We start from the raw sequence: 23,788 nt of genomic DNA on the forward strand, positions 1-23,788 counted from the left end.
CTTCCGACTTCGCACCAAAGAATTCCGTGTTACGGCTGCCAAGGCATATGGTTTGCCTACTTTACCAATCATAAAATCAGAGCATATCTCAAAATTGGTTGATGGCATGTCTGGGAATTTCACCCAGCAAGAAATATTCATCACACCAATGGAACATTAATGAAATACACATTTTTTTCTATTCTGAAGGCATGACTTCCTTTACGCTGCTAAGAACCGTCACTCCAAGATTTTTTGAATTCGAAATACGGCCTCTTAAAACTTTTTTCGTGATTTTGGACAGCCATGCTCTGAAAGTGTACAGTTCCTACAGTTCCAAAGGAACATTTGACTTATTTTGATGTGAGGAATCACCTCTTCATTTTTATCAGTTCAGTTCATTAACACCGTATATATATATATATATATATATATATATATATATATATATATATATATATATATATATATATATATATATATATATACATATGGGTGAAAAAATGGACTATAGGGGTTTTATTTCCAAATTTGAACTACAGAATGGCTGTTGATTTCACAAGACAATAGTAACATCAGCTACAATCTAGGTACCAGACTTGTTCCACCATAATTGGAATAGGTCAGTGTTTCAAGTGGGTCGAGTTTTCTGGGTGGGTCAGTGGATCGTGGGTTAACAGCATGTGACTCAATGCGACCAATCGTGACCCACCTCGACCCACCACCCACCCTTACCCGCTGCGACCCATCCTCCTGCGTGACCCATTGGGGCCCACCCCCCATGATCCACTTTGACCTACCGACCAACTTTCCTCACTACATTGTACACAGAATCTTCTGAACAGCATATTTGCCTTCACCCTCGACTCTAGCCATAGGAACTAAAACACGTTTATGACTGAATACGTTTTGCGATTGTCCAAAAATTCTGGTGTTTGTATTGTGTATAATAGCAGTAATAGAAGAAAATTGTTGTTTTATTGGAATTGAAGAAGAACATTGAAGAAGCAATTAAGGTTAAATTTATATCATGGCAGTCAGGTGAAACAAAACGAGCCCCACGGGGTTCCTAACCCATTCCTGCTACTACTACTACTACTAGTACTATTACTTATACAGTGGAATTGTATAGCACATGTAAGGTAAGTAAATCACTTTTTTGAGTATTTTTTTTTTTTTTTTTTTTTTACAAACATGAAAATTTCGTTGCCTCGGTTTTTCACCCACACTGACAGCAATTATAATTACTAGTTCATTGCCATTTGATTTCTGCTTATATTTTGATACTTGGCGAGAAACTGATAACTCCAACTAACCAGAACCTCGTATATTAGCTCCTATGAGTAGGGTCCAGCATGATTTAATAATATCCATTATAAGTGAAGAAATAAAACTTGAGAAATGTTTGGATATGGATATTCGTAATTGTAATAAGAGCAATAGGACTTATACTACTACTCCACTTTCGAGACACACAGCCTGTGTGATTTTAGAGAAGCTAACTACTAGAAAAAATCCATTTTTTAATCACTGTATTATATAAATTATTATATAAAAATGAATGTAACTATGTGTTCCTAATCATTACGACCAAATGACAGTCAAATGAATTGAATTTTGGTATATAGTTATGCCTTAATCCTAACTGGGATGTTACTATATTGCGTTTTTTATAATAATTCCCTAAGGGATAGTGGGGATACGATTTTTTCGAAAAAAAAAAAATAGTATCTCATAAGCCGTTCAAGTTCCGGAGCTGAAAATGAACAGATCATAGTAACTCTTTATTGAAAATGATCACAATGTCTTCTAGCAATTTTAAATCTTCTCCTTTATGGGGAAGGGCGGCATTTTCTATACTTGGTAAATTGATACTGGGCTAGTTTGTAAAAATTATCGAAAATTATCGATAGTACTCGTAGTTGAGAAACAAACAATACAGTGCTTCGTATCATATATCCATATATGTTTACCATGCACTTTCGACTATAATAATTGCTGAGGCTTCTTTATTATATAGAGCGCTTAGAGCCCAGGGCAATCAACACAAAAAGTTGTGAGAAAAATATATGTAAAATTTATAATGTAACCTTCTGTACATTGATTTGAGACTATAAAATTTCATTAATTTTTTCCACTGAAAAGTATCGACAATTCAACAAAGAAATAATTAGACCATTACAATTTAAATTCATCGAATTTTACCCATGACAAACACTTTACCATTTTATATCGTAAAGGTCAGATCCATCTTTACTGTAACAGAGCGTTGCTTGAGCGATTGGCAGTAGAAATAGAAACCACGATTAGTTAGTTTCACAAAATATTTTTATTATAAGTGTAAACTCTTTAGTTGGTAGAGAAGAGGCCGTTGATCAAGTTTCAGAGTTGATGAAAATGTGTTTTGGTAGGTCAGTGGTTCATGGTGGTTGGTGAGTCGGAGTAGTTCATAGTGTGTGGTTTTTCAGAGTTATTCACGGTGGGTGGAGGGTCATGCGTCAGAGTAGTTCATGGTGAGTCGTGGGTCAAAGTGGGTCACGGTATGTGGTGGGTCAGTGGATTTGTGGGACAAGTTTACTTTGACCCACGACTCGGTAAACCGGTTTCAATTCGGTTTAAGCTTGACACATAATGTGTTCGTTTATTTCATAAAACGAACCGTAATTACGTTCAGTTTTGTCTGGAAACAGACACTATATTGACACTTTTCAGAATATCCGTATATATTTTGGTAATGTTCCAAACGATATGTAATGGTTTTGTTTTAGGCTAAGGTATTATTTGTCTGTTGTTTCACGTTGAATAGAATTACGATTCCCCATGATTTTTCTTCTATATATTTTTTGTGAAAGCAACTTAATGAGCAATAGAAAATAAAACTTTTTTCGGTTCCTATTGGTTTGGGTTAACAGCTTGGAAATGTAATCTTTACGTTTAATGACCCTTATCTCTGTTAGGTTGAGGAAAACTGTGATTAAGCCAAGCGAATTATGATTTACGAATTGTTCTAATGAGAAAATGGGAGTATCCCGAGAAAACTCACGAGCACGATGTTTTCCGTCTGAAGCTTATTTGCCTTGGGAACGAACAAGGTACCCCACTCATCAGTTAGATTAGTAGGCGGGGTCTCAGTTTCGATTCCCAATGGGACCGTTTGAAATATTAGATGTCCTCGATGTATCTGTGTTCGTGTCCCCGTCGTTCAAGGTTACTGAATATAACCGAGAATAACTGAATATAATAGAGATAAGTTAGGGGAATACTTTCGATTAATCAGAAAAAGAGTGGTGTAGGGCTCCAGGTTAAGGATTCGAATTACTTTTAAGACCATTTTCTCCTTCACGTTCTTGCGTGTTTGTAGGCCTTTTTTAATTTAAATTTGAATTCTCTGGAATATAGTATATTATCGTGACCGAAATCAGTGTTTCATCGTTAATAAAATATTGGAATCCTAAACGTGTGCTACATAGACGAGTGTTTCTTGATTCTTACTTAACAGCAGTCTTCCGGTATTAGTTTAAATATTCGCTTCATAAGTCAGGTGTCCGCAGATCGATTCCCTGTGAGGAAATAAAGAAAAAACATCCTTTTACAATGTTGATATTCCAGACATATTAACATGAACAACAGTGAACTTCTCTCGTTCTTACAAGATAGAGTTGAAAAAATATCCTTCAGAGAGGAAATACTGGCAACATGACGTCACAGTCTAAAATGTAGATACTTACTTTTTGAAAATTTAGCGTGTTTAGCAATCACTTCATGAAAACACAACGTATGAGTCTTAAATGTGTCTGAAACCTTACTTTTTCATTGTGGAGGTGTTTCTAAGTTCTTCCACTCTTAGTAGAAATAATAATATTTTCGTTTGCCATTTCCAGCACGTTCCATACATCTGTTCAACCAAAATTTATAAATAGGAGCTAGTCCTTTTTATATTTGTATGCATATTTTGTCAAAATATCTATATAGCGCATACTTAATTCAAAGTTTTCTACCCTTAGAAGGGAAGATACTATGTATTGTGATGAAGACAAATTCTACTTATTTTCTGTTGAGGCATCCGAAGGTTCGATTGTCGTATTGTCCAAAAGCTTACACTTCTTTTCTCCCCACTTTTCCTTCGAAAGTATCTCTTATAAGGCAATTCATCCTTACAGCGGTCCAAAAAATTTCCTTTCATTTTTGTTAACTTCTGAATGCTTATCTGCATTCTAATAGGAAGTTATATTGATATCTCAAATATTCAGTAATAATAATAATATTAATATTACTATTTATGATAATAATGATATAGAAGATAAATTCCGTATGAGACCAGTCTGTATTAAAAACTGTAATTCCGCCCCTAGCGTTAGGCAAAAGTTATAAAATATTCGGGATTGGACAAAAGTGTCAGGATCATCAGGACATACTTTCTGTAAACATCCTTACATCTAGCTAAATGTAAAAAGGAATGCTTCGAGGATAATTTCATCCAGAAAGTAGGGCTACAGAACTCACAAGAGCCCCAAGAAAATTTGCTTTTAAGTAATGGTTATGCCGGCTAAACTACAGAAGACGTCGATAATGAAAATGAAAGAGATTTTGGAATAAAGAAAACGGGAGGAAGCAGAACCCGGAGAAAACATAGACACACGGTGTTTGTTCAGCACAATGCCTACTATGCAGGAACTGTGTGGGAAAGGTGAACCATTAAATTCACAACACTTCAGTAATAATAATAATAAATAATAATAATAATAATAATAATAATAATAATAATAATAATAATAATAATAATAATAATAATAATAATAATAATAATAATAATAATAATAACTATGGTATTAATAGATTTAAAGTTACCCTAGAATTTGGAAAACTTACTTACAAGTAGAGATTTCGGGGAAGGGGTTCCGTACCTTCAATACACACCTCTGAAACTATCCAAATTTAAAATTAAAGCGTTCCACTAAAGTTTCATGTAGAAAATATTCTACTCTATGTTTTAAGGAAAATAACTGTAGTAAAAGTAACTTTATATCACGCAACTGTAAGGCATATAATAAACTAATTGTTTTTCTATTATTGAGTATGTACTTTCATAATAGTTGAGGTCATAATGAAAGAAAAATTGTTATATTTGAATGAACAGAGGAACAACTTAAATATTGTAAAATCTTTTTCAACGTGTTTTTTATTCTTTCACTCGAGGTTTCTTCATAGTTTGTTAATAAAATTTTTGGATATGTAGATGTAAATATAAAAACTTTGCTACAAAAATACCTACAAAAAGAGACCATAATTAAATGAGCTATAAAGTACAAAGTAACTAAATAGCCTATAAGATTCAGCCCACACAGAAATTGTGACTTAAAGAATGGACATATACTATTTCGAGAATCGAGACAAGACGAAAAATGTTTACGATACTTTTCGTCTCGTCTTGATTCTCATCTCTAAACGAGACGATAATTTGAGGTACCCTTGTTCCGTCTAGAATATATAATTTTAATTCTCATGTTATTTTGTGTTTTAGAAACGAGATGAGAATTTCCTCTTTTCGTGGGCAACATTAAACAAAACCGAAATAATCTTTGCAAATGTCACGTTTCTGCTTGTAATTGTATGACCTGAGCGATTATTAACTCCGACCTTTTATCTTCTACGAGATAATAATCATTATTATTAGTTTATTATTATTACTATTCTTATTTATGAAGTTTTGATAGTTCAAACATTGAAACATCCGAGTATTCAAATATCTGAATATAATAAAACATGTGTCATCGTTGATCAATCGCCATCAAAAATCGTAAAGAAAAAAAATGTCCGACGTGGTTTCGAAGCAAAAACATCTATTTTGCTACTCAAGCGCCTTGACCACTGAACCGCGACCACTATGCGGTACAAGATTTCTTCTTTAGTCTGGTTATGTTAGGTTTCTTTGCCTCCGCTTGCAAAGTTGGATGTAATATTTCTTCGATTCAGAACGTCTTTCGTATTTCTTTTATGATGATATAAGTGAATAATCTTCGGCAAAGTTTGTGTTAATAGCTTTAGTTGTTCTTAAACCTTTGGTTCACAAGTTTGTTTCTTCTCCACACGAAACTACAGATATACAAAATTTAATTCAATGCAGTAGCCATTACCTGGTCAAAGACTTATGTCCTCCACGATACATGTATGAGATTTGAGAAATTTCTCGTTCTCATAGTAGAAACCCAAATGTCCATATAAATGATAATCTATATATTTATAACGTCATCAAATTGGTAATTCCTCATATCTGCGTTACTTTATTAGATACTGAAACGCTATTTTCGGCATTTGACACAGCTGAATGTCCTGTTTAAACTCCACTAAAATGTATAACTGACGTCAAAGTTGGTGTTTCACAAACCCCATGGTGCCACTAAACCCCATAGGTGTGTATATTTGTTATGAATGGAAAATGCTGTTGGAATTGTTGTTAGGCATCAATAATTAGTTTTCTTAAATTATTGATGCCTATTTGATGCCTATTGATGCCTAATTACTGAGTTTTTTATTTCTCCTTATTTCGGTAATAGTTAGGTGTACCAACTTGGTGTTTTCGGGAAACACATAATTGTCATGTTCTTTAAAACTTTGTTAAGACATATTTCGGTAATGTTTAGAAATGAGTGTTTTGTGACTGCTACGATACCCCCAAAACCCCACTCACGTATGTATTTGTTTTCATTGAAAGTTCTTTTGAGATTATGGTTAAGCTTCAAAATTAGTTTTTCGAAATTGTACCATCTAGTACGCAAAGGAGACATTTTTCTTCCTTCTTCTCAGAAGAAAGAATTACTCAATGTTGCATGTAAAATATTCGGCAACAATTCTCCAAATAAAATCTTGTCATTTGTGATTTCTTATTCACAAGAAATGCGTTGTATGGACAACTCCAAACGCGCATTACCATCTGCAATTCAACCTTTTCTACAATAGTAGGCAACCCAAAAATATGGTCGTTTGGGTGGTTGACAATTAGAAAGATGTTCGACGAAACCTCATTTTTGTTGGAAATATAGCAGTGTGGCAAACTGCAAATAAGATAATAAAATAAATTGTTAGGAATGACTTATTTTTCTATCATGAGGGGAATGGATGACATAGAAAAGTTACAAAATGTAATTACTTAAGAAGTTCGAACAAGACGAATGGTAAGAAATACAGTAGTTATCAGGAGAAAGTAGTTTCTCTCCTTTTTCCTAAAAAAGAGTCTTGTGAAAAAAGAACAGAAAAGTTACACTGTAAAGGGTTAATATAAAAGTCTAACAGCACAAAAATAAGCATCCACACTAAACGGAAAGAGAGATAAACACAGAATAAAGGACCATAGTGGCGTAGCAGACTTGTGGCCCTCGCATGCAAGATGAAACTTTTTGTCAATGAGCGGTACAAATGGGGATGGAAATATGCCAGAGAGAAGAACAAAAATAATTCTTAATACAAATTCTAGGTCCAAGTTCAAAGCACTTTCTTTTGACATGTTTTTTTAATTGTGGTCATAAAGAAAGTCATTAAAAGACATTATTGTAAAACCTAAGTTTTATTTCTTCATCCGTCGCAAGTCTTAGGGGCCCCTTATACCTCTCTCTCGAATAGCAATATCGAAAATTTAGGATGTTGATATATAGATGTCGATATATTCGCGATATCGAATGTTGATATATGCCAATATCAATATCGACAATAGCAATATATCGACATATTGAACAGGAATAGATCCAAGAAATGATGCAATAATAATACTAGTAATAAAAATAATAATACTCATACTACTACTACTAATAATAATAATACAAATATATAGAGGATGCTTGAAAGATTCATTAAGTCACTTTCAAAATGAATACAAGACTTGGTGATGAAATAAAATACTCAACCTCTATTAAAACTGTAGATCTCCGAGACACATCTAGGATAATGTCGAACGTTTAACACATACTTTGTTTCCGTGTGATTCGGTTGCAAATTCGGTAGTGTTCATTGGAAATTCTGATCCAATACAATATAATAAACCCACTAGGTCAAATCTTCCGTTCCAGACTAATAATGCGAACTGAACAAGGAGAACGAAACAAAGAAAAGAAACAAAAAAGAAAGAAAGAAAAATGAATGAGTGCTAGTTTACCGCTGAATTTCTATCAGAAACAACCCATGTTAAAAGTGCATAACTGTATCATAACGATAAGTTACAAATTTCCAAATGGAAAATTGGATCTTCCTTATAGATGTAGCAAACTTTCTGTTTCAAATTTCAAATGTGAATAAAATACATTGAATTATAGGATGGAAACAAATTTCACGTCAAACTAATAAAAATATATTCTTGTTTTGTAATAACCAAAAAGGGATAATTTTTTAATCATCTTCGAAAATTTATCTGTTCCGGATATCCAGTGTCGATTTCATCTGTTGCTGATATAACACTGTAATTTACACAGATGTAGCCATTATTTTATGCAAAATAACGATATTGCCTGGCGGGGAATCTAACGAAGATTTTCCAGTTGGAAGGCTTGTACGATAACTACTATTCCACCGATTCCTCTAGCCAAAATTAACTTATCAAATGGCGTAGGTTTCTTTCTGAAAACGATAACACGAAAATTGAGGCAGAGCAATCAAATGTTTCGAATGTCCTGGTAATATTCTTTCCTTTTTCCAACCAAACTTCTTAAATCGTCACTCTCATGATACAGGTATTTGTTTCACACTCTTAGGGATTGCTCCTCTAGTATGACAAATCGATTCTTCACGATCAGTTTGTTAAAAAACAACTTGCCTCTGAACAAGATATGAACCAAAGTTGGATATCTCTCCTGCTTGTAAGTCTGTTACGTTACCTTTGCTATCATGTCCAGGAAGCTAAAAATCCAAATATTACAAAGTATGGCTTAGGAACGGACCGGCTTCTACTTGTAAGGTTATTTAAACCAAAATATATCGAGCAGGACTCATTTTTGCCGATCCCAAAATTTTCATTATTCGCGTACTACCTTGTGTTATTTACGCGCGTTACTCTAACGAGCTGTTTTAAGTTGGTCATGTGAAGAGTACAGAAACATCTAAGCAAGTTTTAATTTGCCCATTTGATGTCGAGAACTGAACCCAACAAACCCTTGAGGAGGTCCTTACCCGTTCCTATAACAACTAAAAAAATTACTACTGTTACTACTACTTTTATAACTATTACTACTTTTACTATTATTGCTACTACTTTAACTATGGATCCGTATATTAAAACTGCAAGGTTATTTTAATGAAAAAAATGTTAAGAAAATTAAAAAAAATCGGTTAACCAGATTTTGAATATTATCTTCAATCTTATTTTAATGAAAAAGTATTATGAAAATTTTAAAAAAATTAAAAAAACTTTCCTTCGGGCGAGTTTGAACCCACCCCAAATACAATTTTTGTAACTAGCATGTTGCACTACAACACTCGGCTACGAATGCCGACAACATTTGATGTTTATTTTCTGCTATATGTAGGTCATGATCATGAATCTTGATAACCTATCTGTATCTTCCAATAAAATCAGAGGACACCTGAAAGGTTTGGAATCCGCAATTATGCGTACCGGACATAAGTCCTTGACCTGGTAATGGCGAGTGCTTCGGAACCAAATGTAGAGTATGAAAATTAATTCCGTCATATTTGTATTTTGGTGTGGAGAAGAGGTCAAAGTTTTAAAAACAATTCAAGTTATTAACATAAACTGTGGCAAAGATAATTGAATTGTAGCAAAATAACGTATAACTTTGTAAACGGAGGTAACGATACCTACAGTAAAGACGAATCATTTATCGCGTAGTGATCGTGCTGGTGTGGCCAAGGCGACTTGCCGGTAACGTGGAAGTTGTTTTCGCGGATCCATGTTCGGAAATATTCATATTTTTTACTTAAGAAATTTGGGTGGAAATTCAATGGCGATGACTGATATTATTATTTTCAGATGGTTCAATACTTGATCTATCAAATCATCAGGAATAATAATATAAATATATTATATAATTAAAAGTGACTATATTTGTGACTTAATCTCTTTAACCCTTAAGCCGATTTCGATCAAATTTCTTGACATAGAAACGGTTTTAGCCTTGGAGTGCTTATACCTATTCACTTTGACTGTAGAACATAGGAGACTGGGAGGAAGGGGAATATATAAAAATTAATCAAACTTAATAACTGTTCAACCAAACGACCAATCTTTTTCGAATTTTCAACATATATGAGGTTTGTGCCTCATGTTTTTCTCATTTCACTTTGACGAAGCAATGTAGAAGAGGGTTATGAGAGTGAGATATAATAACACATACACACACACGCACACACACACACACACACACACATATATATATATATATATATATATATATATATATATATATATATATTCATCCTCACGGCATTGTCAAGGCTCTATATTTGTATTTTACATTTATTATTGCAACCGGGTGTTACTGACTTCCGTATACGGTAGCCCGATCATCACCCTTGTTCTTCGCGCGCACAGTCATTCGAAGAACTGAAAACGTACTCTGTACACAAACAGTTTATGCTTGTGAACTCGGAAAGCCTGGTACTTCTGCTTGTCAAGGTCAAAAAGTGGGAGAAAAAAGGATGTGTAGAATGTAAAGAGGGTGCAACAGTGACTGATGCTTGTAAGGGAACATATTCATTTGTAGTTCGTGCACATTCCGCCTGTAGCGCTACTGTGGCACGACGTATATTGTAACTGTATAACTCTTGTACACCGCTAGTAGGTCTATTCGCGTTAGTGACGACCGAAACTATGTTGTCAGCTCTGACTGCGATAAGGCACTGCCGTGCTGCTTTTCCTTCTCTTTTTTTCCCCTTTTCCATTTGTGAGACGCCAAACATGTTGTTTTTGCTTGTTGCACGCGCTGAACGTGTTTCGGCGAGCGAAGTATTTAAGAAGTTGACTACATATTCTTGTTTGCGATAGTTTTAAATTGGTTAACTGTTGAAAAATATACGAAAATAAAGCTGTACTTGTTAAGGTATATTAGTCGAGGACGTAGCTACTGACAGTGCTGATTACAGATTTTCTCGAGGAAGAATTTAATTACAGTAGAGGTGAAAAGGAGACGTCCATTTAGACAGCCCCCCCCCTTATCAGACTCAATCGGAAATGGTCTCAATCGTTTGTACAGAAATGTGCAGGCGAAATGTTTGTTTGAACAAACTTAGGGGCGCCGCCAGAACGAAAACAAAGTGGAGAGCTGTCTGAGTGGTAGCTCCCCCCACGATGTCCAATTGAATCACAAAGTATCGCAATCGTTTGTACATTGTTTGTACAGAAATGTGCAGGCCAAATTTTCGTTTGTACACTATTAGCGGCGCCGCCAGAACGAAAACAATGTGAGGGCTGTCTCAATGGTATCCCCTCCCATTTCCAATTCAATCACAAATTGTCACAATCGTTTCTATATCGTTTGTACAGAAATGTGCAGGCTAAATTATTGTTTGTGCATAATTAAGGGCGCCGCCAGAACGAAAACAAAGTGGGGGGCTGTTTAAGTGATAGCCCCCCACACAGCAAGGAATATTTCCTCAATCAAAAGAAAATATTTTCCTTGGTTTCCAAAAGGTTTTCCTTCTCTGAAGATTTCCATGCTGATTTCCCCAATGTATTCCGAATATTTCCTGAAAATATTTTCCCAAAAATGTTTGTAAAAGATTTTAGAAATTACCGGGAGTACATTTTGAGAATGCTTGCCGGAAAGTAAAACCAGGAAAATATTCACAAAATATATTAGAAATATTGTTTTGGATCTAATTTAATATGTTTTCAGTGTTAAGAAGGGAAATATTTTCGAAATGATACTAAAAATGTTTTCCATATATGATACGGAAAACAATGAAACGAAATATATTCCACATATTTAAAAAATGTTTTCTAATACGTTATTTGTAATATTTTCTATTTTTACGAGAAAACGTATTAAATATATATTTTTAAAAACATTTAGAATATTTTAAAAATAAATTATTTCGTAATATAAGAAATATTTTTCAGAAATGTTTTAAAAAGGTTTACTTAATTTTACAAAAGTATTTTGGTAATCTTCTCCTATAACTTAAATTAAATATTTTCGTATGATATTTTAGTATTATTTCCAGAATATTTTATCGAATTTTGAATATAAAACTTTAAAACAGGTAAAAGAAAACATTAAAAATGAATAGAAAATGTTTTCCATTGTGTTTTGGAAGATATTTTGTGTCTTTAGTGAACATTTTCTGTTATAGGTCTATTATAGAAACATTTTTACATTGTTTTCTAAATATACTCTTCCGTTACTGGAGAAAACATATTCCTTGTTATATCTGAGAAATATCCCAAATATTTGCCGGAAATATTTTTTAAAATGTGTTTCGAGAACATTTAATGAAGTACAGGAAGCAGTGGCGTCGTTTTACTATATTAAAGTAAATGAAATATCCTGCACAATTTTCACATTTCCAGTAATAAAGTTAGCAAAGATTCACTCCACGAAACAAAATTGTAAATACGCCACTGACAGGATGTGCATTTTTAGAACGTTAGTAGGAAAATAATGTAAGGAAAATTTTCACAAATTGTAATGGAAATATTGTGTTGAATGTAATATGTTTTCAATGTTGAGAGCTGGGGTAAAAGTGGATCTGAAAAGTTGTGGGGGGGGGACGGTAGGTAGCGTTTGACGTCACGCCGTTCCCCCTGCCTATCTTTCCCCATTGTATTTTTGTTTTTTTTTTTTTTTTTTAGGAAATGGGGAGACGCCGTATATATTTTTTCCAGGTGGAGGCGGCGTCCCCCAGGACTTTTACCACTAGTTGAGGGAGTAAATGTTTTCGAAGTAACACTAAAAATGTTTTACATGCATGATAAAGAAACAGAATAGGCCTATGAACAGAATAAAATGTTTTCCAACATGTCATTTACAATCTTTTCTATTGTTACAAGAAAACATAAAATATCATTTTTAAAATATTTCGAATACTTTAAAAATAATTTCGTTCGTAATATAAGAAATATTTTTAAAACGCCTATTAATCTTGTATGGAAATATTTTTGTTGCCTTGTCCTGTAACTTAAATGAAATATTTTCGTGCAATATTTTAGAATTATGTCCAGAATATTTTATGAAATGTTGAATAAATTCTCTCACGAGAGTATCGTAGTAGCATTATTACCAATCATTATACTAATTATAGCAGCATCAACGAAATATGTTTGTTAAAAATTTGAAATTTATGACATCCTGCCTTCGCATAGGCATTATGTGAGACAGCAAATTAGCATCGCTACATCAACCGTCATTTGTTTATCAGAAGTACCAGCATTCCTTGCGCGCTATGTTGAATTAAGACATGACAACATACATGAAGTTCATGTGAAGCACTAATTCGAATATCATTTCACAGTCATACCACAGAGGAAATAAAAAAAATAATTTCCTCTGTGGTTATACTTATTACATAATTAGGAAGAAGGCAACTGGAATTAAACGGTCGTCCCTATGAAGAAGGTGTCCAATTGGAGGCCGAAATGAAATGAAATGAACAGACAAGAAAAGTCGGTAAGTATAACGACTACATAAAATAATTTAGTTTTATTTTCTGTAAAGCTTGTGGGATGCTAGATTGTCTCCTAAATGATTTGCGCTAGGTGATTTGAAATACGTCACATGGCATAGATGAAATTCAAAAGGAGCGTCAGAAGTAATTGTCGAAAAAGTATAGTTATTCTTTTATGATTTGCGTATATAGGCCTATATATACGCTGCCGGATGTATGACGTAAAAACTACAGTGCAAAAAATATAAATCAGCCTGTACTACGTGGCCACTAAAAAGCACCTATAGGCAGGGTTCTAGAACCCAAGTTCCTCTTTCCATTTATCCGTAATAAAGACAGAAATCAACGTGCCCTGCGGGGCTCTAACCCGCCTTCACTTGCTAACGCTCGCTCGGCAATACTATGTGAATTAAATATTTTACTTTGTTACAAAAAAAAATATCTATTAACCTATATGGAGGACCTGTGTTCTAGAACCTTCCCGCACCGATACTATCTGAGTCAGAGCATTGCGAAGGTGGAGGACATCACGAGCGAGGGGATGCTTCCAAAGGGAAAAGATAGGGCAAGTCTTTACTTTAGGTAAGGCAGTGACAATAACCAATTGATCTGAACCGGTTCCTGCAGTAACAGTTCCTAAGAAGGAAAGAGAGAAAACGACGTGCCCTGCAGGGCTCTAACCCGCCTTCACTCGCTAACGCTCGGTCGGCAATACTATGTACTGACATAATATCACTGCCATGCCCAAAGTAAAGAGTTAAAAAAGATGCGTACATTACCATTTTTATGACAGGTTATAAAAATTCTGCGTGCAGTTTTACTTCTGGTGTGCCACTCGCAAAAAGTGTCTAATAAGTATTTTTCCGGGGACATTGCTCATGCTGTTCTAGTTATTATTGTAAACGTATTATTTTGGTCTGCTCCGGGGAGCCACTGCCCTCCCAAAAACAGGTCTCGAAGAAACACTGCTCGAAATACTTAGTGAAATATAATTCTTTCGCTACTTTCCTTCTTGTTCTCTATTTAATGATTTTCGCCAAGAGACGTATAAATTTTTCACTTGGCATAGATAAAATTCAAGGGGACCGTCAGAATTGTCGAAAAATTACAGTTCTTTTACGATTTGCGTATTTATGTTGATTCCTGATGTGTGGAAAAGAAGTACAGTACAAGAAATACATGCCAATCTGTGTTAGGGGGCTACTAAAAAGCAAGAATGCGATCTAACCGAGTCAGGGAAGGTGAAGGCGGGGGGCCAGAGGGGGTGCTTCCGAAGGGAGTAGGCACGTACATTTATATTTTGATGACGGGTTAATTGCGCGTATATTAGTATTTTAATGACGTATTTACGATTTTTTTCAGGGTAGAAGGGCTTGGCTAACTTTCTTCTGCAAGATAATTCATTTACTTTAATATAGTAATAACAATTTCAAGGGGCTTAAGCCCGGAAGCCCCCCTTAAATACACCACTGGACTATAATAATTCTGGGGTTCACTCGAGCAGACGTTTACACCGAGAACAAATTTTATAGATAAAATGTGATGTGAAATATTTTTCGTGAAGGAATGAGAGTGTTAATGTAAATATTTCTGTCATTGCACAGCTTATTGAAATGGATTTTGAATGCAAATAGGGTAGAAGTAAGCTCCGGGAATTTGCGGTTTATACGTCAATTATGGACATTGCGATGGCCGTAATATAAACTTTTTTTTAAAAAAGAATTATGTAATAAAGAGAGAAGGATTATAAAGTTTCTGCAGTCATGGTATGGTGAAGCGCGTAAAATCAACTGCGCAAAGTGTGGAAAAGATTTATTCAAGAAGAAAAATTCAGAACAGAGGTAATAGCCCTACATACACTATTTTCTGTTGTAAAGATAAGAAAGAAAGGCGGTGTAACACTCGTGTATTAGCTGTGAGAGGTATATTTTCTTTTAAGGATCGAAATTAAGTGTTTCTGAAGATAAGAATAATTACAAATATTGTAAATGTTTTTCCACAATCCTCGTTTATGCGTACCCCCTTCCTTGTCACTGACGTGCGTGCTCGCTACGCTTTCGCTCAGGCCCACCTGCTGTGCTTCTGCCCTGAATCACTTAGATAACATTCGTGCTTTTTTACTGGCCACCTAGCAGAAGTTGTTTCGCTTTTTCTTTTAGAGCTCCTCATTTAGTGCATCGGGGGACGCGGTTGCTCAGTGGTAGAGCGTTCACCTCCGGTGCTTGGGGTCCCTGGTTCGATCCAAGCTCGCGCTGTGTGGAATTTCTCGTGGGTTTTCTCGGGGTTCTCCCGTTTCCTCCCACTTTCTTCATGCCATCATTTCACTCATTATCACCGTCTCCTTTAGCCTAACCGGCATAATCGTAGGACGTTAAACTTAAGGATTTCTTTTTGTTTAGTGCATGTTCTGCAAAAAGGAACCGAAAGATGCAAGAAATTAAAACAGTCTGCTCTAGTATTGCCTAATTCTGCGTGCAGGTTTACTACTGGCGTGCTGTTCGAAATAATTGTTGAAAAATTATAATTCTTTCGCTGATTTTCTTATTGACTCTTGAATGGTTTGCGGCAGGCGACATGTAAATATTTCACTTGGCACATATAAAATAAAAGGGGACCATCAGACTAGATTTGCCGAAAGATTATTCTTTTGCGATTTGCGTATATATATATATATATATGTGTGTGTGTGTGTGTGTGTATTGTATTCAGGGTTTGCCCAAGTGGGCTCAGCCCGAAAAAACCCACCTGGATTTTTGAGGTTTTCGTTAGTATATTATTGGTGCAATTAAGGTGATCACATTGGAAGTGATTCTTATTAGATTTTGGACTTCCCTTGGGCGAATTAGTTGCTTTCACGTTAAGATATATAACATTCAACATTAGACCTTTATAAAGTTCTGAATGCATTAAAAAAGCCGTACCTTAGATTGAGATAATTATAGAACAAATTAATGTATGGATTGTGCTTATAGCCTATTTGAAGTAAAATATGCAATTTTATATTTTAGAAAATACTTTCCGTAAATAGTGTGCTCGCCCACTCCCCGACGTCGAAGGACATTATCCCTCATACGTCTGATAGATTTAAGGCCATAGGTGCTGGTACTACTAGTAAATATGGAGTGTATTAAACAGTTTAGTTTAGTTATTTGTTGCTAGTTTTCAAATAAGCTTTCTGTAGAATCAACAGCAGCAATAGCATAAAAATTCGTGTCAAACTTAACAATCTTAATGCTCTGAGTTTCGAAGAGTACGTAACGCTTACTATTTCAAGTGCTGCATTGAAACTTCGTACTAGTGGAAGTTTCGATGTACAGTAAAGAAAGCTTGCATTTTCGGAAAATAATAAACCTTCGTCGCGAAAGAAGTGCTCGGGAAATTCCCGCAATTAAACGCACAAAGCATCGGAACTGAATACTTCAACAATAAAACTATTTGAAAAAAATGAAATAAAATCTTCGAGTTTTACGTCCCACGATTATGCCTGTTAGGCTAAAGGAAACGGTGATTATGAGAAATGGATGAAATGGTGAAATGAACAAAGTGGGAGGAAAGGGAAGAACCCCGAGAAAACCCAAGGAGACGGTGATTATGAGAAATGGATGAAACGGTGAAATTAACAAAGTGGGAGGAAAGGGAAGAACCCCGAGAAAACCCACGAGCACGGTGTTTGTCCACCAAAAAGTCGACACAGCGCGAGCTGGAATCGAACCAGAGACCCCAAGCACCGGAGGTGAACGCTCTACCACTGAGCCACCACGCCCCTAATAAAACTATTTACTTTATGAAATATGAATTATACAGGATATTTCAAACCAACACCTACAACGTTTGGGAGATGATTCCTGACACCAAGATAAGACAAAAAGTATAGATCAACCTGGGTGGACAGGTGCTTCCTTTCGGACTTATAGGCTGCCGAAAATATGAAAAGATGAACTTTAATGGTCTATAGCGCCAAAACTATGGGACCTACCGTAGTCGTGTCGAGACTTCACTTAGGAACAAAAATGTGCACTATAGAAAAATACAGGTTTCAGAATCCTGCGGTACTCACCAACTACCTCTTTTTCATGTTTTCGGCAGCTTATAACTCCGAAAGGAAGCATTTGTTCATCTAGGTTGATCTATACTTTTGTCTTATCTTGGTGTCAGGTATCACCTCCCAAGCGTTGTCGGTGTTGTTTTGAAACACTCTGCTTATATATTAATTGTTTTAAATTAATTTTCTGGGAGAACGGTCTTGCAACAAGTGCTCGGAAAATTCCCGTAATTGAACGCATAAAGTATCGGAAGTGAACTTCAAAAAAAAAAATTTTACGCGAGAAAATATTTAATTTTATTTTAAGACATTTTGAAACATTTATTTTATAAAACATGAGTTATAGATTGAGTTGTTCTAAATTAAATTAATATATTTGGTGTTCATATTTGGCGAATGTCACTGAGGGTATTGGGCTGAGTCGTTCTACATTTGTTCGTTCGTCTGCCTGTACCACACATACAACAGGGTACCACTTTCCGTCTTTTAAGTTTAAATTTTCAGGGTACGAGACACACTAAATTTCCTGTACAGATTTTGGCGACATACTAGGCCTAACCTAAAATTTCAAAATAGCGGGTATCCACGCCGCAATTTTCTGTTTTTCAAGTTGAAATTTTCAGAGTAGAAGCACAAGACACTCTACATTAACTGTATATATTTTGGCGGCGATCCAACGTAAAATTTCAAAATGACAGTCATTTTTCAAAACAGCAGTGAATAGAAAATCGTTGCAAGTTGTGACAATCATAATCTTGAAATATAAATCACATTTTAACACTTTTAGCCCAAAGGCATTGGAATACTTAAAAAAAAAACTCAATTAAACCCGAAGAAAAATTAATTAAACCCGAAAATATCCGAAGACCCCCATATGGGCCCAGGTGGGTTGGGCTTTTTTTTAAAAAAAAAAAAGCCGGGGTTTTCAAACCCTGATTGTATTGTATTTACTTTTACCCGTTTTCATACAAATTATTTACAACGTGAACGTATGAGTTGGACACGTCACAAGAACATTGAATGTGTACGTATTTATACATTTAAATCTACCTGTATTGAATAGTTTTTAATTTTATCTGTATATCTTCCAAAATGTGGTGCGCGAAAAGTAAACCAGCACCTAAAATTTAAAGGTCTGAGTGACGACTGATTGATCCTCGCACAAGCCAAGCCGATTAACTTAAAAACTTGAAATTTGGACAGTACATGGGATTTGTGACATATGGTACCACTAAGGAAGATTTTTTGATAATTCTACGGGAAAGGGGCAATAAAGGGTGGGAAGTACTTTAATAAGGTGGCCATATCTCTGAATCTCGTTGGCTTAGATGTTTGAAGTTTTATTTGGACTTCTCATTTAAAATAATTTGATACGTTTTTAAAGGTTTTTTGATATTTTAGTAAAAATGGGAAGATAAGAGGGGAAAATGAAAAGCAGGGGATGGGTTTGCAATTATTATAATCAAATGTCGATATCCTGAAACATTTGAAGGTTAGGAACATGGAGTTTGGACTCATCATTTAACATAATTAGACACGTATTTCAGTTTTTTTTTTTTTTTTTTTTTTAATTATTATATATATACTTTTTGACACAACTTAGAATGGAAGAAAAAGGGCAGATACGCGGAAAGGGGTGAAAGCATTTTAATAAGATGGCCACATCTCCGAATCCCTTAAGCTTAAAAACTTGATGCTTTGTATTTAGGCTCCTCATTCAAAATAATTTGTACGTATTTCACTGATTTTTGATATTTTAATAAAAATTTGAAAAAAAGAGGGGCAAAGGAAAAAAAAATTGGTTTGAAGGTTAGAAACATGGAATTTGGTATTTGGACTTCTAATTTAAAATAATTAGATACGTAATTAAACTTTCTTTTTTAAATATATGTCCTAGAAGGGAAGAAGAAGGGTGCTGACGGCGATGGAGGGAGAATGGAGCTGGTAAAAATTAGTAGACACGTGTCCAAGAGTTTTTGAAAATTCCGTATATTAAAGTGAAAGGGGCTTAATTGTTGGTCTGACAGCGAAACGAGTACGTTTAGAGCTAGTTGAAACGATTAGAAAGTACGTAGTTCAGCTGTGCTGCATGGGGTCCTTGGTTCGATCCCAGCTCGCGCCAAGCCGGCTTTGTGGTAGACAAACCGTGTGCGTGTGTTTTCTCGGGGCTGTCCCGTTTCCTCCCACTTACTTCATTCCACTATTTCATTCATTTTTCATCATCAGCGTCTCACTTAACCACGATGCATAATCGTGGGACGTTAAACTAAATGTTTCATTTCATCTTAATTTCCATGTAAAAGTACCTGCTTCTTGAGTTATACATAATATTTTCAATCCGTGAACAATGCTAAACTAGTGTATTAATATAGGTTGCTGACGTTATAGTGCCTACAATTCTGGTATTTATGATGTGGTGGACAAACACCGTGTGCGTGGGTTTTCTCGGGGTTCTCCCGTTTTCTCCCACTTTCTTCATTCCACCATTTCATTCATCTCTCATCACCGTCTCCTTTAGCTTAACCGGCATAATCGTGGAACGTAACACTCAAAAATTTCATTTTTTCTATGTTTATGAATTCTGATAGAACAACTTCGTGTAGGCTTTGCTTTGGAAGTAATTTGGAAAGACGTGACTTGTTCAATGCATGCCGGAAAGTATCTCTCATCCATGTTGAAGTTCGCGAATAGTTTGTGTTGTCTACATTACTACTCCCTGAATACAGCGTGCGTGTAAAGTCAGTTCTTATTTGTAACAATGTATATTTCTAAAAGTAAACAACCTATCACAGTTTTATTTTCATCGAATACATTATTAGAGTGTACCATTTGGTTAAGTTAAATTTCAACGTATACACCCGCATTTTTCACAAATTCTAAAATGTTAACAGTATTACACGCCAGCTAAAGCTGATGCTAGTTTCTAGGATAATCTAGATTAAGAATAGGTATTGACTTTTCAACCACCGTGTATATTCTGAAACTGTTAAATTATTCCTTGTCTTCCTGTAGATTTCGTAATATTTTTATACATACGTTGCTTTCATCAATTCCTAATTTACAACTGCATGGTTAGCTGGTTTAAACAAACAAACAAACAAACAAAACAAAAAAAAACTTTATATCATGTGAACTTCATGGTGACGTCTTTACATATCGCACCATCTGCATTACGTTTATGTACTTTTCACCTTTTAATCAAGGGGTCCCGTGTTCAATTCTCGGTTCGAACCACAACCCATCTTTCAAGTGTAAACCAAGTAGCGATTCAAGGTGTCCCTTTAAGCGAGAGTCTTCTCCGTGATAACCTTGGTATTTCATAAGGATGTTAAGCCTAAACATACGAAACGAAACCAAATTATATATTTCTACTTGCCTGAATGCCTGTTGTTTTATAAAGAAGCCAAGGTTGCTTAAATATATTGATAGAAATTGGCAAAATGTATCAACTGCCTACGTAGCTTCCAACATCAGCTTGGATTCGACTTTGTTTTAATTTTGTTGAATGTTATCTACATAACAAATTTGTAATTAATATGATACGTTGACCTTAAAATTTTACATACAAACACATTTAAACTAATAACAGGATTTTCCCAGTGGCTAAGGCGGGAGTTCCCCGATTTATATGTAATTCTATATAATGTTTTTACTTGTGCAACTGATCTTACTGAGCATTTGTGACCAATTAGTCCCGGTTTCCTGTCCAAATAGACAATTTCTCTTGGATGTAAGCCGAGAAACGGTTTGGATTCCCTTCCAGCATAACCTTGTTGTTGCATAATAACACCAAGACGAAACAAACTAATTTCTGTCCATATCTAATATAAATACATATAGTAAATTATTTAAACAAAAAAAAAAAACTTTTTTTTTCAATAAAAACCATGGTTTTTGCCAAACCTGTACAACTGCTTGAAAATTAGTATGTAACTTTCTTTTATTGGAAAAACGAAATGTCAGTGCAAATATTAATTTTTGAGAATACTCTGTGACACCGTCGTCTAAAATCAATGTAATTTGTTTAAGGGCATCAGTTGTATGCTCTAAATTTCCATTACTATTACTTGAGTGCTTAGTGTGTATTTCGTTACAGGTCTAAGAAATGAAAAACTTGGAGGTCACAGCTCAGAAGCCATCACATGAAACATCATGAAAAAGACAAGTGTAATAGCTGAGCAATTTAGTTGGCACGGTGCAAAAGGAAACAGCTTGCACTCATTAATCACTAACACAATAATAGGTAAGAAACTCTCCCTACTCTTCTTTAATTTCATTTTCAGAGTGGAAAAAAATTATAGAAGTTGTCATTTGAAGAGGGATACACCATGTTTAAATTCTTGTAAAAAAGGAAAAACTTTCTGGTGCCCTTTTTATTTTCTTTCGCTTTAAATACATACTATTGTGCCATGGATACTTCTCAGAATCATCTTCCTATAAACTTTATTTCCCAAGAGCATGTACTACAAGCGCTGTTATAACATTTAAAACACTTTGAAAATCCTTATTTTAGCAAAATGTGCAATTTTCCCATCTTCAAGTGACACGTTACATTTAAGTGTCCGTGGAAGAGAGAGCTGAATATGTATAGAGTATATTTCATCCTTTTACTGAATTGTTCTGTCATAGTAGTTTTCTTGAGCATTTCATGATTCATTCCTACATTCGCGATTTTTTGTATTCTTTGCAATGCAACGTTAACAAAATTATTCATTTGTATAAGGCAAAGTAATATGTATGGCCTGCTCCGTGGGGAAAGAAATCGAGCACGGTAGCGGTCATCAAGGCCTTAGTAACCACTCGGCATTCACCTGGTGCGACTGAGGGAAAAAGAATGATCGGGTCCAGATATGATATCAGAGCCTCCAGAATGAAACGCTGGTTCTTCATCAACTCAAATGCTGCCACATGTTTTCATTTTTTTTTTTTTTTTTAAATATTAGGTTTAATATTTCTAAGATGCTATACTTTTTAAAAATAAATTTGTGACCGCTTCAACATGTTACAACGTCCGTAACTAAGCTACAGTCTGAGGTATGTCACTTTCAGTCGTAGCTCTTGTCTTCCTTGCCGTTTACATTTCTTCAGGATTTTACTTTTGTAACACAATATTGTCTTCACAGGCTGCTGTAGGCCCTACACAAACATTTTAAATATTTTTGTAAGCTTAAGATGTAATAATTGATCTTTAATCATTCCTTGCTGTTATTATGTTATTAAACACTGCCTATTATTTTTATTTTCAGAAATTATGTAACACAAGAGAAACGTAACTAACGATGATATCGCGTAGATTATTGGGATATGGCTTCAGCATGTCATACAGGGACGATCAAGAAGATCAGTTAAGAATTCAGCTGAAGTTCCACAGAACTTCAACTGACAATTCGCAGCATCGAAATTATAGTTAGTTGTGGTAATCAAAAGTGATGTTATAAAGAAGCAAATATATATATCTGGTTATTCAGCAATGTGATATTTCTTGAAAGTACAAGAAGTGACATTTCGTGAAAAGATCTATTGCCTATGCGCCGTAGATTTGTAGAACATATTTTCAGTAAATATTGTTGTTGATTTTTATTTAATTAGTGTCAGTGACATAATTTTCTAGAACAAGTGTTTACAAGTTAAAATGTGAATTTCTGATATTTGAGAAGATTGTTCTTAATGTATAGAAACAAATAATACGAGCAGCATGAAGATGCTGCTGAAGAGTATTTAAATAAATAATGCCAGAATAGTGTACATTTATATTTTTAATTAACTACTAACCGATATAAACTTATATAGATGTATATTTATTATAGTGTACAGTGTAAATTATAACTACATAATGTTAGCTTGCTCTCATAATCAGCTGCTTTTATTATTATTATTATTATTAACTCAATCTTATTTACACACAGAATGCTTCTGGGTGTTCCACTGCTATTACTGGTATGTGGCCACGCCGTCTATGTATGTTGGGGTGTATTATGTGATGTTGCGAGGTTCAGACTGCAAATTAGAGCCTTCACAATCATCGCGTGCCAGTTTTCAAAGCGGCTATATTGGATTTATTATTTTTAAGATAGGAAAAGGATTGCCAACAATTGTTTCTTGAAATGGATGTCTAAACTTCAATCCTTTTCGTATTAAAAAAAAAAAAAATCCAATACAGCC

General features: G+C 34.8%; 1 long non-coding RNA gene across 1 annotated transcript; it reads left to right on the forward strand.

Moving 5' to 3' along the window:
* Positions 1-13,385: 13,385 nt before the first annotated feature.
* On the forward strand, positions 13,386-23,371 carry LOC145681600 (uncharacterized). The gene is made up of 3 exons (XR_014130831.1): positions 13,386-13,586; positions 21,723-21,869; positions 22,873-23,371. It is a non-coding gene; the product is annotated as an uncharacterized LOC145681600 (long non-coding RNA).
* Positions 23,372-23,788: the final 417 nt, after the last annotated feature.

The sequence above is a fragment of the Thermobia domestica genome, chromosome 3, assembly GCF_964235325.1.
Source record: "Thermobia domestica chromosome 3, izTheDome1.hap1.1, whole genome shotgun sequence".
NCBI classification, from domain to species: Eukaryota; Metazoa; Arthropoda; class Insecta; order Zygentoma; family Lepismatidae; genus Thermobia; species Thermobia domestica.